Source organism: Ursus americanus, chromosome X, assembly GCF_024610735.1.
Source record: "Ursus americanus isolate L20-20 chromosome X, mUrsAme1.1.p, whole genome shotgun sequence".
Classification (NCBI taxonomy): Eukaryota; Metazoa; Chordata; class Mammalia; order Carnivora; family Ursidae; genus Ursus; species Ursus americanus.
This window is the reverse complement of record NC_142164.1, coordinates 30565646-30580383: the sequence shown is the minus strand read 5'-3', so window position 1 is coordinate 30580383 and position 14738 is coordinate 30565646. Positions and strand designations below refer to the sequence as shown.

The 14738-nt window shown below is 43.6% G+C and overlaps 1 protein-coding gene across 1 annotated transcript in view; it reads right to left on the bottom strand.

Moving 5' to 3' along the window:
• LOC148106877 (uncharacterized) overlaps positions 1-14738 on the bottom strand; it is a 51283-nt gene that overhangs the window by 15981 nt on the left and 20564 nt on the right. The gene's annotated exons all lie outside the window — the stretch shown is intronic.

Sequence of the window (14738 nt, the reverse complement as noted above, 5' to 3'; positions counted from 1 at the left end):
ACGGACTGTACTAGAACTGGGGTAAGGAGTGCTGAGTTAGCAAGGTAGCAAGATTTTGAGAGATCTACGTTGGTAGATCTGGCTAAAGTTCTCACTAAACATTGGTAGGACAGGTCCCTTTTCTTTTCTGTCCAAAACACAACCACAGTCACTGTTAGGAAACACGTAGCCCACAAACAGAGAGACAATGGGTTGGCTCAACGCTGTGCCGCTAACAAATACTAGTCCTTAGCAGAAGTCAGGATAGGTTGGAGTGGATTCCAGATACACACTGGGTAAACTATCAGCTTTGCACACCAGAGCAGAGAGGTCTGATCTGAATCCCAACGAAGTATGTCACTCCCAATTGTTCTGCGGCTGGTAAAAGAGACACTGCTAGAGTTTCATGAGTGTCTTGGGCCAGTGGTATCTAGAACCAGGCTTCCTCCCTTTGTGACCACAAAGCCAAGGGAGTACAATCTGTGCAGTCACAGGGAGCTCCCACTCACAAGGGCCAGTGCCTGATGTAAGGCTCTGCTATTGTCATCTTGCAATTCCTAATAATTTTATCTTTGAATTTATGTGTTGTAAGTTCCGTTCAATGGGACAATGGATCATTCATGTGAGCCAAGAAGATAATGTGGAAGAAAAAAGCTTTGTATTCTAGTACTTTTAACAGCATTTTTTTTCTTGCTTTTGAAAAACAGCATTTTCATTTTGCACTGGGCTTGGCCAACGAGGTAGCCAGTCCTGCACGACCACCCCATTTTTCCTGCAAGACACACTAGCAACTACCGCAAACCTGCCAACCAGATACCCTAGCTCTGCGTCAAAGAACCTGGAACTTTAGGACACCTTTTTGCTGTTTTTCCCCCTTAATTTCACAAAGTACATTTATTAGAAGGAAATTAGAAAATATGTTTCATCAGGGGCGCCTGGGTGGCTCAGTCATTAAGCGTCTGCCTTCGGCTCGGGGCGTGATCCCGGAGTCCTGGGATCGAGCCCCACATCAGGCTCCTCTGCTGGGAGCCTGCTTCTTCCTCTCCTACTCCCCCTGCTTGTGTTCCCTCTCTCGCTGGCTGTCTCTCTGTCAAATAAATAAATAAAATCTTAAAAAAAAAGAAAGAAAATCTGTTTCATCAAAAAGAAAAATATAGGGACTCCTGGGTGGCTCAGTCGGTGAGGCGTTTGCTTTCGGCTCAGGTCATGATCCCAGGGTCCTGGGCATCCGGCTCCTCTCAGCAGGGAGTCTGTCTCTCCCTCTACCCCTCTGCCTGCTCGTGCTCTCGCTCTCTGACAAATAAATAAATAAATAAAAGCCTTTAAAAGGAAAAGAAAAGAAAAACATACAAAGATCATTGCAAATCCAGAGATCCAGAGATAAACACTTCAATATGCTGGCATCTCATTCCAGTGTTGTTTGGAGAGTAAGCTGGCCCATGTTCCAGTAACTTTCCAGAGCCTTCTCCAGGTCCCAGCTACGTCAATCTTAGCGTCATGGGAAACTAGGGGATGATTTTTTCTTTCTTCTGATTCACCATACCATCGTGTCCCTTTTAACTTTTTATCTCAATAGCATCATGTTGGACAGGATACTTCTCTAGGGGATCCCAGCATTTCCCCTGTCTGCATTCAGGGATGCAGGCTCTATTGCTTTAAGAATCTCTCAAACTTATTTGGGACCACTCCACTCTCCTTCCTAGGCCACTGCCTCTAGGAACCAGAAAGGGTTATATTTTACTTCTTCCTATCTGGGCAAGACAATATGTCCCTTCTCAAAGTGGCATTCACTCTCTCCATTCCCTGGGGACATAGTGATGGAAAGGGATCACATTATCAAAAAGGAAACACATTGAGAGGTATTTCAAAAATTATCCACATCACATATATTTTAAGGCCTTAAGACTTACTACCAAATTACCCTACAAAATATAGTACCAATTTAAACTGCCAGTACCAATATATGAAGTGCCCTTTCTCTTAGTCCTTGAACAGTGGACACTAAACTTGGCCAAAATGTGAAAAATCTAGTTATTTCAATCTTTCAGTTTGCATTTCTTCAAGTATTAGTGAAGTTGACAAACTTTGTTACGTTTATTTGTTTTTGTTTTTGTTTTAGATTTTATTTATTTATTTGACAGAGAGGCAGCGAGAGAGGAAACACAAGCAGGGGAAGTAGGAGAGGGAGAGGGAGAAGCAGGCTTCCCACTGAGCAGGGAGCTGGATGTGGGCTCGATCCTAGAACGCTGGGATCATGACCTGAGCCGAAGGCAGACGCTTAATCACTGAGCCACCCAGGCACCCCTGTTTATTTGTTTTTTTGTGAATTTCCTGCTCAAGATCTTTGCCTATTATTCTACTCATCTTTTTACATTTTTCTTATTGATTTATGAGAGCTCCTTATGTTACTAACTAGACCCCAAGACCTGGTCTTTACTGCCAACCTGCTTATACCCACTAATCTTTTTCTTACATTTTCCTCTAAGCTCTCCCTTCCTGCTTTCCTCTTGACTTAGGTAAGCGAAACCCAAAATCACCCCCGGGCTGCCTGACAACACCTCACTGGCCCAGACCACCCAGACCTTCTGAGCTAAACCTGACATGCACCTGTGCAGATGGACTGCGAAGTGACCTCTGGAATGACCTACAGTTAACTTTAGCTCATTACAATACTAAAATCTCCGCCCAAGGAGGACCCTCAGCCTCATTTACATAACATACAATGTATATGTAAGCATGTTTCCTTAGGGCGCATGCGTGACTTTGTACCGGCTTCTACACAGGATGACAAGGCTTGCCTATCCAAATATTCATCCTAACACTAAACAAAAGGAACCCATTCACCCTCTCTGGGGGAGTCAGGGCTTTGGAAGCCATTCCCCATGATCTCATTTGTTGCAAATAAGGTCTCTTCTGTGGGACGACTCAACCTGGTGCTGTTGGACTCACCAAGGAGCAAACTCATGTTGGTTCGCTAACACTTCCATATAAAAATGTTAACAAGTTTGCCATTTGTCTTTCAATTTTATTTATGGTATGTTTTGCTTTTCAGAATTTTTAAAAATTTTATGAAGTCAAATCTATCATTTTTTTCCTTTTATATTTTCTTTGTCTTTGTGTTTAGAAGGGCCTCTGTACACTAATTATATGAATACGTATCTACATTTCATTCTGTATTTTTGTGTTTTACTGCTTTCATTTAACTCTATATTTTGGTGCAAGATGTAAGGTAAGGCTGTTTTATCACATGATTAACAAGTTGTCATAATGTCCTGGTGCTCTTTGTAAAGAAGAAAAATAAAGTGCTCTTGATTTTCCAGGGCACTGCGTCTTCAACGTATTAGCTGTAAGTGACCACCATAAACTTATGTTCTGACATGACACCCACTCTGAGGCATCTAGGTCTAACCTAAGTTCAGTCTCCTAAGGCACACGATCATCTGGACTTGAGTGAACGTGGGAAATAGAAAGTGACCTTCCAGATGTATCTGAAAGAGGTAGAACATCTGATAATGCCCTCTGCCCTGACCATTTTCTAAAGACCAATCGCTGGGATTTCTCACAATGTCCTGGCCAGAATCTCACTGGTCTTGAAGAACTCTCTGTATTTCTGCCGTCACGATGTATCATTCCCGAGCCAACCCAGAAATGTTTCTTTTACAAGGCTTAGAGGTACAAAGCACAAGTTCTTTAGGGCTGAGATATCTTCAGGCTGCTGGACAAAGTATCATTCTCTTGGGAGTGGAAACCACCCGAAAGTCTTAAGGACATCAAACAATTACTGGAGTTCCCCCAGTTTTCCATCACCACCCTAGTAACCTTACTAGCAGACCTTGAGAAGGAAAGCTCCTACCTAATCCCTGGCTGTAGTCACGACATGCCAGCAACTGAAATCCTTGTTTTCCTCTCCCTTTACCCTTGCCTCCCATACCCCAATGTGCTCCTAAGTTATTAAAACCAACTTCCAATTCAGGGCGCCTGGCTGTCTCAGTCAGAAGAGCATGCCACTCTTGATCTCGAGGTCATGAGTTTGAGCCCCACGTTGGGTGTAGAGATCACTTAAAAAACAAACTTTAAAAAAAAAAAAAAAAAAAAAACTTTTTAAAAAAAAAATTAAAGGGGTGCCTGGGTGGCTCAGTCGGTTAAGCATCGGACTCTTGATCTTGGCTCAGGTCATGATCTTAGGGTCGTGAGATCGAGCCTCCACTTCAGGCTCCAAGCTTGGAGGGGCGGGGGGGGGGTCTGCTGGGATTCTGTCTCTACCTCTCCTTCTGCCCCTCCTTCCTGCACTCTCTCTCTCAACCTCTCTTCCCCTTTCTCCTCCCACCTCAAATAAATAAATCTTTTTTAAAAAATTTTTTAAATAATAAAACCAACCTCCAATTATATAGAGAGATACATTAATCACAGGTTTCCTCCAAAAGCTATTACCTTACTCTGGTACCTACATCTTAAGGAATCTGGCTTTGGCTGAAGTTAAGAACATAGTATGGAGGGGCGCCTGGGTGGCTCAGTTCTTAAGCATCTGCCTTCGGCTCAGGTCATGATCCCAAGATCCTGGGATCAAGCCCCGCATCAAGCTCTGCATCGAGCCCCGCATTGGGCTCCCTGCTCAGCGGGAAGCCCACTTCTCCCTCTCCCACTCCCTCTGCTTGTGTTCCCTCTCTCCCTCTGCCAAATAAAAAAATAAAATCTTTAAAAAAAAAAACATAGTATGGAAACAGGAATTCCAGTCTTTTAGCTGTAGACCTACTACTTCAAAATCCTCAAGTCCTTGTGATCCTAAGGTTAGAACACCATTGGCTCAAGTAACTAGGCAAATCAGAAAACTGTTTTGACAAATAAGGAGGGCAATATTTGTAGATACATTTGTTTCACATCCAGTATAGGCAGGACCACTCACCAAATGCCCTATCACATAAGCCAGAATACCAGGGAGTCTCAGAGATCACTCCACCCCAAAGATCCGCTGGCCTAAAAAATTACATCCACCTAGCATCAGGTGAAATTCTAATACAACAGGGAAAGCAGAAGAACGTTAAGTAGACTGACACATGGCTGAGGTGCAGAGCTACGCAGGGCATCATTTGTTGAGATGGAAAGCCAATGGGAGGATGGGAGGATAGGTACTCTTTCCTAAGGGCTTCCCATAGGTCTGAGAGAAGCCCACACATAACTGCTGTACACCTGCCACAAGTAACTCCCCATCACCTGCAAAAATATCCCCCCAAATACCCTCCCACAAACCCACACTTGTGAACCATGTACCCAGATCAAGAATGCATTAATTCAACAAACACTTAACCTGTGCATTGTTTATGTGCCATATACCAGGAGAGAGGGTGAGGATGTAGTGATGAACCGAACAATCATGGTTCCAGTCCTCACAGTTTAGGGGACAGTGAAGGTAAGGAGATATTAAACACAGAATTGCAATAGAGTTGATCACACTGCTATGATTCAGAAAGTATAGGATGGACTCAGAAGGCCCAAAGGGTTCTTGTTTGACATTCTGCTCCCAATTTTAATGTGTGTGTTGGGGGTGGGCGACGGGTTCCCCCACACCACCAACAAGCAATGCTCCGGACATCAGCTGGGTGTCCTACCACTCAACTCAATTCTGACACTATCTACCCGGAGATGACATCAGGTCTCACAGGTTAAGGGTTCAGTCCCACAAGACTGCAACACACACACACACACACACACACACACACACACACACACACACACACTTCAGACAGCAGAAGTGAGCACAGGTTTTTATCTGTGCTTCTGACCAACAGGATACAACAAACCCCCCCACCAACTCAGGATGCCAATTACAAGTCCTGGTTCTTACCTGTACATCTGACGGGTATAAATCAGAAATTCCCCTGACCCCCTCCTTGAGTCCCTTTAATTTGCTAGAGCAGCTCTCAGAACTCAGGAAACCTGTGGTATCTCTCCCGATGGGATGGGGGCCCCCAAATGTGGGGCGACAATTGGATGGAAGCCGGTGGCAAGGGCCACGAAAGGATTCACCCAAAAGAGAACAAAGGAGATAGAAGTTTATGGAAGGGAGCTACTGGCAGGACAGCGGAGGAAAAACTGTCTGCAACAAGGAAGTGGGTGGGGGTGTATTTAAAGAGGGAAGGTAAGGAGGAGGTATGGTGCCATACGGAATTTTCCCCTTTTTGGCCACTGTGCCTGGTTGTAAGTAGCCCCTTGGTCAGTTGGGGCTGGATATGCTGAGGTGGGTGGCCTGATGGGCCTGTCTGGATTCAGCCAGAGGGCACTGTGGGCCCTTTCTACATTTCATCACTCAAGTCTGTTGCCTAAAAGCGGCCTCTACAAAACCCATTTACTTCTAGATTATTGGTTTAGTATGAAAGGATTTAATTCGGAAACAGCCACATGGAATGGATGCACAGGGCAAGGTATGGGGAGGGGGCAGGGAGCGTTCCGTGCACTCCCAGTGTGCTGCTCTTCACGGTTCCCCACAAGTTCAAGACCCCAGAAGCTCTCCAAACCCTGTCCTGGGTTTTTATAGAAGCTTCATTACATAGGCACAATGGATTAAATCATTGGCCTTTGGCGATGGATTCAACCTCCAGCTCCTCTCCTCTCTCTGGAAATCTGGGGGTGGGACTCTAAGTCCCAATCTCTTATTCCAGGTTGATTCCCCTGGCAACCAGCCCCATCCTAAGGTACATTCCAAAACTCACCTCCTTAACATAAACCTAGTGGTAGTGGAAAGGGGCTTGTTCTAAATAACAAAACACCCATTCCACCTTGATGACTCTGAAAAGATTTCAGGAACTGAGGAAAGAAACCAAATATAAAAAAAGATGCTCCCATTACCCTTATGTTCAGGAAATTCCAAGGGTTTTGGCAGCTATAAGCCAGGAACCAGGAACAAAATCCAAGTATTTATGAGAATTATATTTTGGTCATCTGCATGACCAATTACATGGGTTGCTTTTTTTTTTTTCACTATGTTAAAGTAATCTCTACACCCAACATGGGGCTTAAACTTCCAACCCCAAGATCAAGAGTCATATGCTCCACCAACGGAGCAAGCCAGGCGCCCCCATATTTCTCATAAATCACAATATCATAGCTTCCCTACTTATTCTTAATTTCCAAACGTTCCAGAAAATTGTCTCTATTGATAATATCATGTAGCTCTCCCTAAAGCTATGAATCATCTTGCTGTTAGCGGAATCATCTTCCGAAAACATAAATCTGGTCATGATACAAATGTATTTCAAATTCTTTGGTGCCTACCAAATATATCAAGCTCCTTGGCTAGCTTGACAACCAACGTCCTTCACAACTTGGCCACAATCTATTTCGTTTTCAGGTTCTGCCATTTAGCGCTAGATCTCTCTCAACCCACCACTCTAGCCCACACTAAACTACTCCCAAAAGATACTGTCAGGGAGTAAGACCTTCCTTTGCCCTGTGGTTCTTCTAGCTCGACTTAGAATCATAGTGAAATGAGACAGAGTAACGGGAGAAAATCAAATTTAATGGGCGTACAAACCAGGGAGTCCACAAACACATGGAAATTCCAAAAACAATTAGGCAAAACATGAAACTTAGATGAGCTAAGGAGAGAGGTAAGGCCCTGAAGACTGCAAGAAGGTGAAAGGAAGTATTTGGAAAAACAGTTTGCTCTATTATGCAGATAAGTTCCTTAGGTAAAGGGCCTTCTCAGTTAATAGCTCACTTCCTGGTACAGGCTCTCCTTTCCAAAGTAAATTTAGGCATTTGAGGGGGAGGCAGAGAGCTTTTCCTGCATCAGCTGGGTTTTGATTACTTTTAACTCAAAATAATCCTTATGCCAAAGTGGCACCTTCTGGGGTGTCTCATCCTGCACCCCTTCAATACCATGTACTTTTAAGTTCCAAGCCAATCCTGTCTTGGTGGTGGTGGGGATTTGTCGTTGCTGCTATTGTTTTAATGTTTTCATTCAAATCTATCTTCAACACGGTGAACATGATGACCGTAAACGCGCATCTGACCATGTAATTGCCCAGGGGTTCCCAGCACGTGCAGGATAAAATTCAAATTCTTTAACAGGGCATACAAAGCCATTCGTGATCCAGCCTCCTCTGACTTCTCGAATTCCCCCCCACTCTCTGCCTTGTATTTTGTGCCCCGTCAACTCAAACTGCTTATAGTTCTCCACTTGTATTTTTCTCTCCGACTTGCTGCTGCTTTTCCCTCTGAGAATGCCTCAGCCACCCCCACCCCCCTCATCTGCCTAATCCCTACAGGTTCCTTAACAGAGCTCAGATGTCATTCCCTCCAGGAAATCTTCCCTGGTACCTTCTCAAGCATCTCTCATACCTCCTCCTAGAATACAGAACGTGAAGTTCTATCACAGTTTGTAGTTCATTGTAGTATAATTATAATTGTGCACCGGTGAGCCCACGTGATTGTAGTTTTCTCTATAGGGAGACACTGTGTCTTACTCTCCGTGTACCCCCAAAGTCTAACAATATGTGGCACACAATAGGCCTACAATAAATGCTTGTTTATTAAGCTAACAAACAGACTGTGTCCTATCAATTGCTTGCCAAACCAATCTCCCCGCCCCAATGCAAAACTGAAGAAATGCCTTGGGGGAGGTGAAAAATCGCCTACAAACTCAGTCACAAAGACATTTTGAGAAACATGTCAAATTTGGTTAAGACTCCTTATCATCGCGCATATATAACTTCTCTACCCAAATGTTTGGCCAAAAGGACATCTTCATTGAGTGAACGGACTGTTCTGATAAAGAATCACTTGTATTTTACATAATGTCTTATTGTGATGATCTGTTCCGTATCTGTGTCTCCCACAAGACTGAGCTGCTTAAAGCTCCAAACCGAGTACAACCCCTGACAAACAGTAAGCACTCAATAAATGCTTGTTGAATAAATATACGACATATACCATGCTGTCTCCTCTACCAGAAATGCCCCTTCTCCCTCTCCTTTTCCATGTAAAAAAATTATACCTATACTTCAGGGTTCAGCTCAAATGTCAACCTTTCTGACTCAGCAAAAAGCAGAAATAATTATTTCCTCCTCAGAGCTACTGCAATCCTTTATACATACAGTTCTCTTTTTTTAAGTCTTTTTTTTTTTAAGTAATCTCTAACCCCAATGTGGGGCTCGAACCCACGACCTCGAGATCAAAAGTCACATGTCTTCTGACTGAGCCAGGCAGACGCCCCTACACCTACAGCACTTGTAGCATCTATTACATGGTACTCTAATCGGTTAAATTTAGGAACCATCACCCACTATTTGTGAACTACTCAAGAGCAGGAACTTTTATTTACAGTTGTATCTCCATGTAGATACCTAAAAATTGAAGGCCCTAATTAATAGTTTGTTAAATTAGATTGAAAGGGGGGTAACAGTAAGAATAGAAAGGAGGAGGTATGTGTTATAACAACTGGTAAAGACCAAATCAAGAGAAATTTCTAAACAAAAGTAGTGAAGGGGGAAAAAAAGCAAGAGGGAAGAAAGAAGTATGGAGAAAATCAAGGATGATTAAGGGTTTGAACCTGAAAGGCTAGAGCAATTGAGTCATGTGAACCCAAATAACAGAAATAAGGAAATGAGTACTAGGGATAGGTTTTGGGCAGGTGTGGGCAAATAGGACTTTACATTTGATTTTGGACATGCTGAGTTCAGGGTTCCAGGAAATATCCAGCCAACATTCAAAACCCAAATCTTAATTTAAAATGCAAGAGAGGTGGGGCTCCTGGCTGGCTCAGTCAGTTAAGCTTCTACTTTTTTTTTTTAAGATTTATTTATTTATTTTGGGGGGTGGGGAGGGTGCAGAGGGGAAGCAGAGTCCCCACTGAGCGCAGAGCCCCACTCTGGGTTCAATGCAGGGCTTGATCTCCAGACATGGACATCATGACCTGAGCCAAAACCAGGAGTCAGATGCTTAACCGGCAGAGCCACGCAGGCACCCCAAGACTCTGACTCTTGATTTCAAGTTCAGGTCATGATCTCAGCATTGTGAGATCGAGCCCCACGTGTTGGGCTCTGTGCTCAGCAGGGAGTCTGCTTCTCTCTCTCTGCCTGCCCCCCTGTGCTCTCTCTCTTTCTCTCTAAAATAAATGAATAAATATTTTTTAAAATAAATAAATAAAATCAAGTAAAATAAAATGCAAGAGAGGGGCGCCTGGCTGCCTCAGTCAGTGGAACATACAACTCGATCTCAGGGTTGTGAGTTCAAGCCCCATGTTGAGCCTAGAGCTTACTTAAAAATAATAATAATAAAAATTAAAATAATTTTTAAAAATAAAATGCAAGAGATGCAAGCTTAACAGTCATCTATGATTGGAGTTCTCAGGATTAAGTGACAAGAAAAAATATTCACTTTCACCATATTGATCTTAGTAAAAAATTAAAAGAAGTAAGAAAATTGTGTGCTAAATATTGGAAAGTAAGAGACAACTTATTTGCTGATAATATGATGGCCTAACTTGGAAAGGTATAAAATAAAAACTAATAAAATTATAGGAGTCAAGATAAAACATGAATAACAAAATCAATTGCTTTCAGTATAATGATAATTAACTAGAAAATGCAATGAAAAAAATTCATGACAACAGCAAAACTATAAAATACTTAGAAAAACTGTACAAAATCGACATCAAGAAAACTATAAAACTTCACTGAAGCACATAAAAGAACATCTTTAAATATGGAAAGACAGGAACGCCTGGGTGGCTCAGTCAGTTAAGCATCTGCCTTGGGCTCAGGGTATGATCCCAGGGTGCTGGGATGGAGCCTCACATTGGGCACCTGGCTCAGCAGGGAGCCTGCTTCTCCCTCTGCCTGCCACTCCCCCTGCTCATGCTCTCTGTCTCTCTGACAATTAAATAAATAAAATCTTCAAAAAAAAAAATGGAAAAACAGGGGGGCCAGGTTGGCTCAGTCAGTAGAGCATACAACTCTTGATCTTGGGGTCATGAGTTTGAGTCCCACGTTGGGCATAGAGTTTACTTAAAACAAAATCAAAAAAGAAACCTAAAGAAATTTTTGGAAAGGTTAGAGTTAATTGTAGAATTCACCCGGAAGAGCATATCCCAGAATTTTTTTTTAAGATTTTATTTATTTATTTATTTATTTATTTATTTATTTATTTATTTGACAGAGAGAGAGAGCACAAGCACAAGCAGGGAAAGCAGCAGAGGGAGAGGGAGAAGCAGACTCCCCACTGAGCAGGGAGCCCAACACGGGGCTGGATCCCAGGACTCTGGGATCATGACCTGAGCCGAAGGCAGAAGCTTTAATGACTGAGCCATGCAGGCGTCCCTCCCAGAAATTTTTTAAAAATAGGAATAATGAGGGGCACAGAGTGGGGAGTCTGCTTCTCTCTCTCACTCTCCATCTGTCTTCTCCCTCTCTCTTTCTCTCAAATAAATAAATATCTTTAAAAAAATAATAAAAATAAAAATAAGAATAATGAGAATGAGCTTGTTTTACCAGGAAGCAAAACTTACATAAAGCGGCAACAATAAATAGAGTCTAGAAACAGATCTTTGTATTTCCAGGGCCTTAGTACATGGTAATAGTGGCATTTCAAATCAGAGTGGAAGAAAATAATTTTTCAATAAATGAGGTCAGTACAGCCTCCTATTCATTTGAAGAAGAAAATCAGAATCTCTACTTTATACCATATACAAAAGTAAATTCCAGATGGATTGAAGATTTAAATGTAAAATACAAAATATAGAAGAATAGAAGAAAATACAAAACATTCCTATAACAATATCGAAATGGGAAAAGATTTCTAATCAGCTAACAAAACCCACGGGCTACAAAGTGGGAAAAAAAAAATGGAGGCACCTGGGTAACTCTGTTGGCAGAGCACATGACTCTTAACCTCAGGGTCACGAGTTTAAGCCCCACGTTGGGTGTACAGACTATTTTTAAAAAGTTTTTTTTTTAATAGGTCAGACTGCATACAAATTTTAAATTGTACAACAACTGACAGAATAAACAAAAGTCAAGTGTTGTTATTTAAAAACTAAGAAAGGGGCGCCTGGGTGGCTCAGCTGGTTAAGTGTCTGCCTTCAGCTCAGGTCATGATCCCGGGGTCCTGGGATTGAGCCCCATGTCAGGTTCCCTGCTCAGTGGGGAGCCTGCTTCTCCCTCTCCTCTCCACTCGTTCTCTCTCTTGCTATCTCTGTCTCTCTCTCTCCTGCAAACAAATAAATAAAATCTTCTAAAAAACAAAAAAAATTTAAATAAATAAAACTAATAAATGTGGGGTACCTGGCTGGCTCAGTTTAGAGCATGTGACATTTGATCTCAAGGTCATGAGTTCAAGCCCCACATTGGGGTGGAGGCTCCTAAATAAATAACTAAAGTGACCGGGATAAAATATATTTACAAATTAAAGGACTGAGGCGCCTGGGTGGCTCAGTCCGTTAAACCCCTGCCTTCAGCTCAGGTCATGGTCCTAGGGTCCTGGGATCCAGCCCCAGGTCAGGCTCCTTGCTCAGTGGAGTCTGCTGAAGGGTTTCTCTCCCTCTCCCTCTGCCCTTCCTCACGTCTGTGCTGCTCTCTCTCTCTCTCAAATCAATCAACCCTTAAAAAGAGTATTCATTATATATGAAGTTAGCTATTTCAGTTTTCCGTACGTAGAGCCACTCGTCCAGCAATCGCACAGTGCGCCTTATAGATCCTATTTCCTTCGGTCACGACAGCCATCCGAACCTTTTGCTTATCACAATTTATATCTTAATTCGCATACCGCACTTTTCCTCTTCTAAGATGACCAAAGCTCTCACTCTCCTTACCCTCCCAAATTCTTCTGCTGTGTCCTCTGGAACTCAATCATTATCAACATTAAACTTTGCTAAACCTCAGTCTCTAGCCTTAACATTTTCTTCCCCTTCTTGTTCTCACTAAAACCTCACACTTCCCTAAGCACACTGCTTTCCCCAAAGCCCTGTCAAGCGGAGGCTGTTTCTCTTCCACAGAAGTCACACGACCAGACTTGGAGGTAAAGTGTTCTCCTTGTTGCCCGCTGTCCTCACGGCCACTTCCAGTTTGTTCCTCGTTCAAAATCAGCCGTTCCACACATTGCTGCTGCCATCTAGCCCTCAGTCACGATGACTCTGCCATCAGTCTGACACCTTGCTCTCCTAAACCACTGTCGTCATTCTTGGTGACTTTGATATCCACACGGATGATCACTGAACGTCGCTAGTCAGTCGGTTCCTTGACCTGGTCACACGCAGTGATGTTCTTCTCCAGGCTACCCCAGCTGCCCACGGCTCCCGCCGTAACCTACACCTTGTAACGACTTTAACCGCACCACCTCTCAGTGTACCACTGGAAACTGAAACACGAGAGACAATGCCTTCACGATGTTAGGAAAACTATATCCAAACTAAAAGTCTATACTTGGCCAAACCATTCATCGAGTGACAGGGTAAATTAAAAAACATTTCCAACAGGCAAGATCTCAAATAACCTTTGATGCCCCGATCAGACGAAGATTCTCATCCCCCTTCTCCCAACACGCTCACACACAGAAGTGTTAGGTTTGTTTTTCTTTTGTTTTGTTTTGTTTTGTTTGCTTTTAAAGATTTTATCTATCCGTTTGACAGCCAGAGAGAGTGCTCGGGCGCACACAAAAGCAGGAGGAGCAGGAGGCAGAGGGAGAGGGAGAGGCAGGCTCCCCGCTGAACAGAGAGACAGTCCATCTGTCGTGGGGCTCGGTCCCAGGACCCTGAGATCGTGACCTGAGCTCAAGGCAGACCCTTAACCTACTGAGCCACCCAGGCACCCCGAAGGTTTACGTTTTAACCTTAAGAGGTGGAGGTTGACCATGGTGAGCTTAAAAATTATAGGGCAGCTGGGATGCCTGGGTGGCTCAGTTGGTTAAGCGTCTGCCTTGGGCTCAGGTCATGATCCCGAGGTCCTAGGATAGAGCCCTGTGTCTGGCTCCCTGCTCAGCAGGGGATCTGCTTCTCCCTCTCTCTCTGCCCCTCCCCACAACTCGTGCAGGCGCACACTCTCTCTCTCTCACTCACTCACTCTCTCTCTCAATAAATAAATAAAATCTTTAAAATAAATAAATAAAATCTTTTAAAAAATCTTTAAAAGGGGGCACCCGGGTGGCTCAGTCATTAGGCGTCTGCCTTTGGCTCAGGGCGTGATCCCAGCGTTCTGGGATCGAGCCCTGCATTGGGCTCCCTGCTCCGCTGGGAGCCTGCTTCTTCCTCTCCCACTCCCCCTGCTTGTGTTCCCTCTCTCACTGGCTGTCTCTCTCTCTCTGTCAAATAAATAAATAAAATCTTGGGGAAAAAATCTTAAAAAAAATAAGGGCACTTGGGCGGCTCAGTCAGTTAAGAGGCTGCCTTCGGCTCAGGTCATGAGCTCCGGGTCCTGGGATTGAGCCCCACATTGGGCTCTCCACTCAGTGGGGAGTCTGCTTCTCCCTCTCTCCCTCTGCCTGCCACTCGCCCTGCTTGTGTTCTTTCTCTCTCTCTCAAATAAATAAATAAAATATATTTTTAAATCTTAAAAAATATATATTTTTTATTATTTGTATTATTTTACTTTTTTTCTTAAAAATAAAATCCTAGGGGCGCCTGGGTGGCACAGCGGTTGAGCGTCTGCCTTCGGCTCAGGGCGTGATCCTGGCGTTATGGGATCGAGCCCCACATCAGGCTCCTCCGCTATGAGCCTGCTTCTTCCTCTCCCACTCCCCCTGCTTGTGTTCCCTCTCTCGCTGGCTGTCTC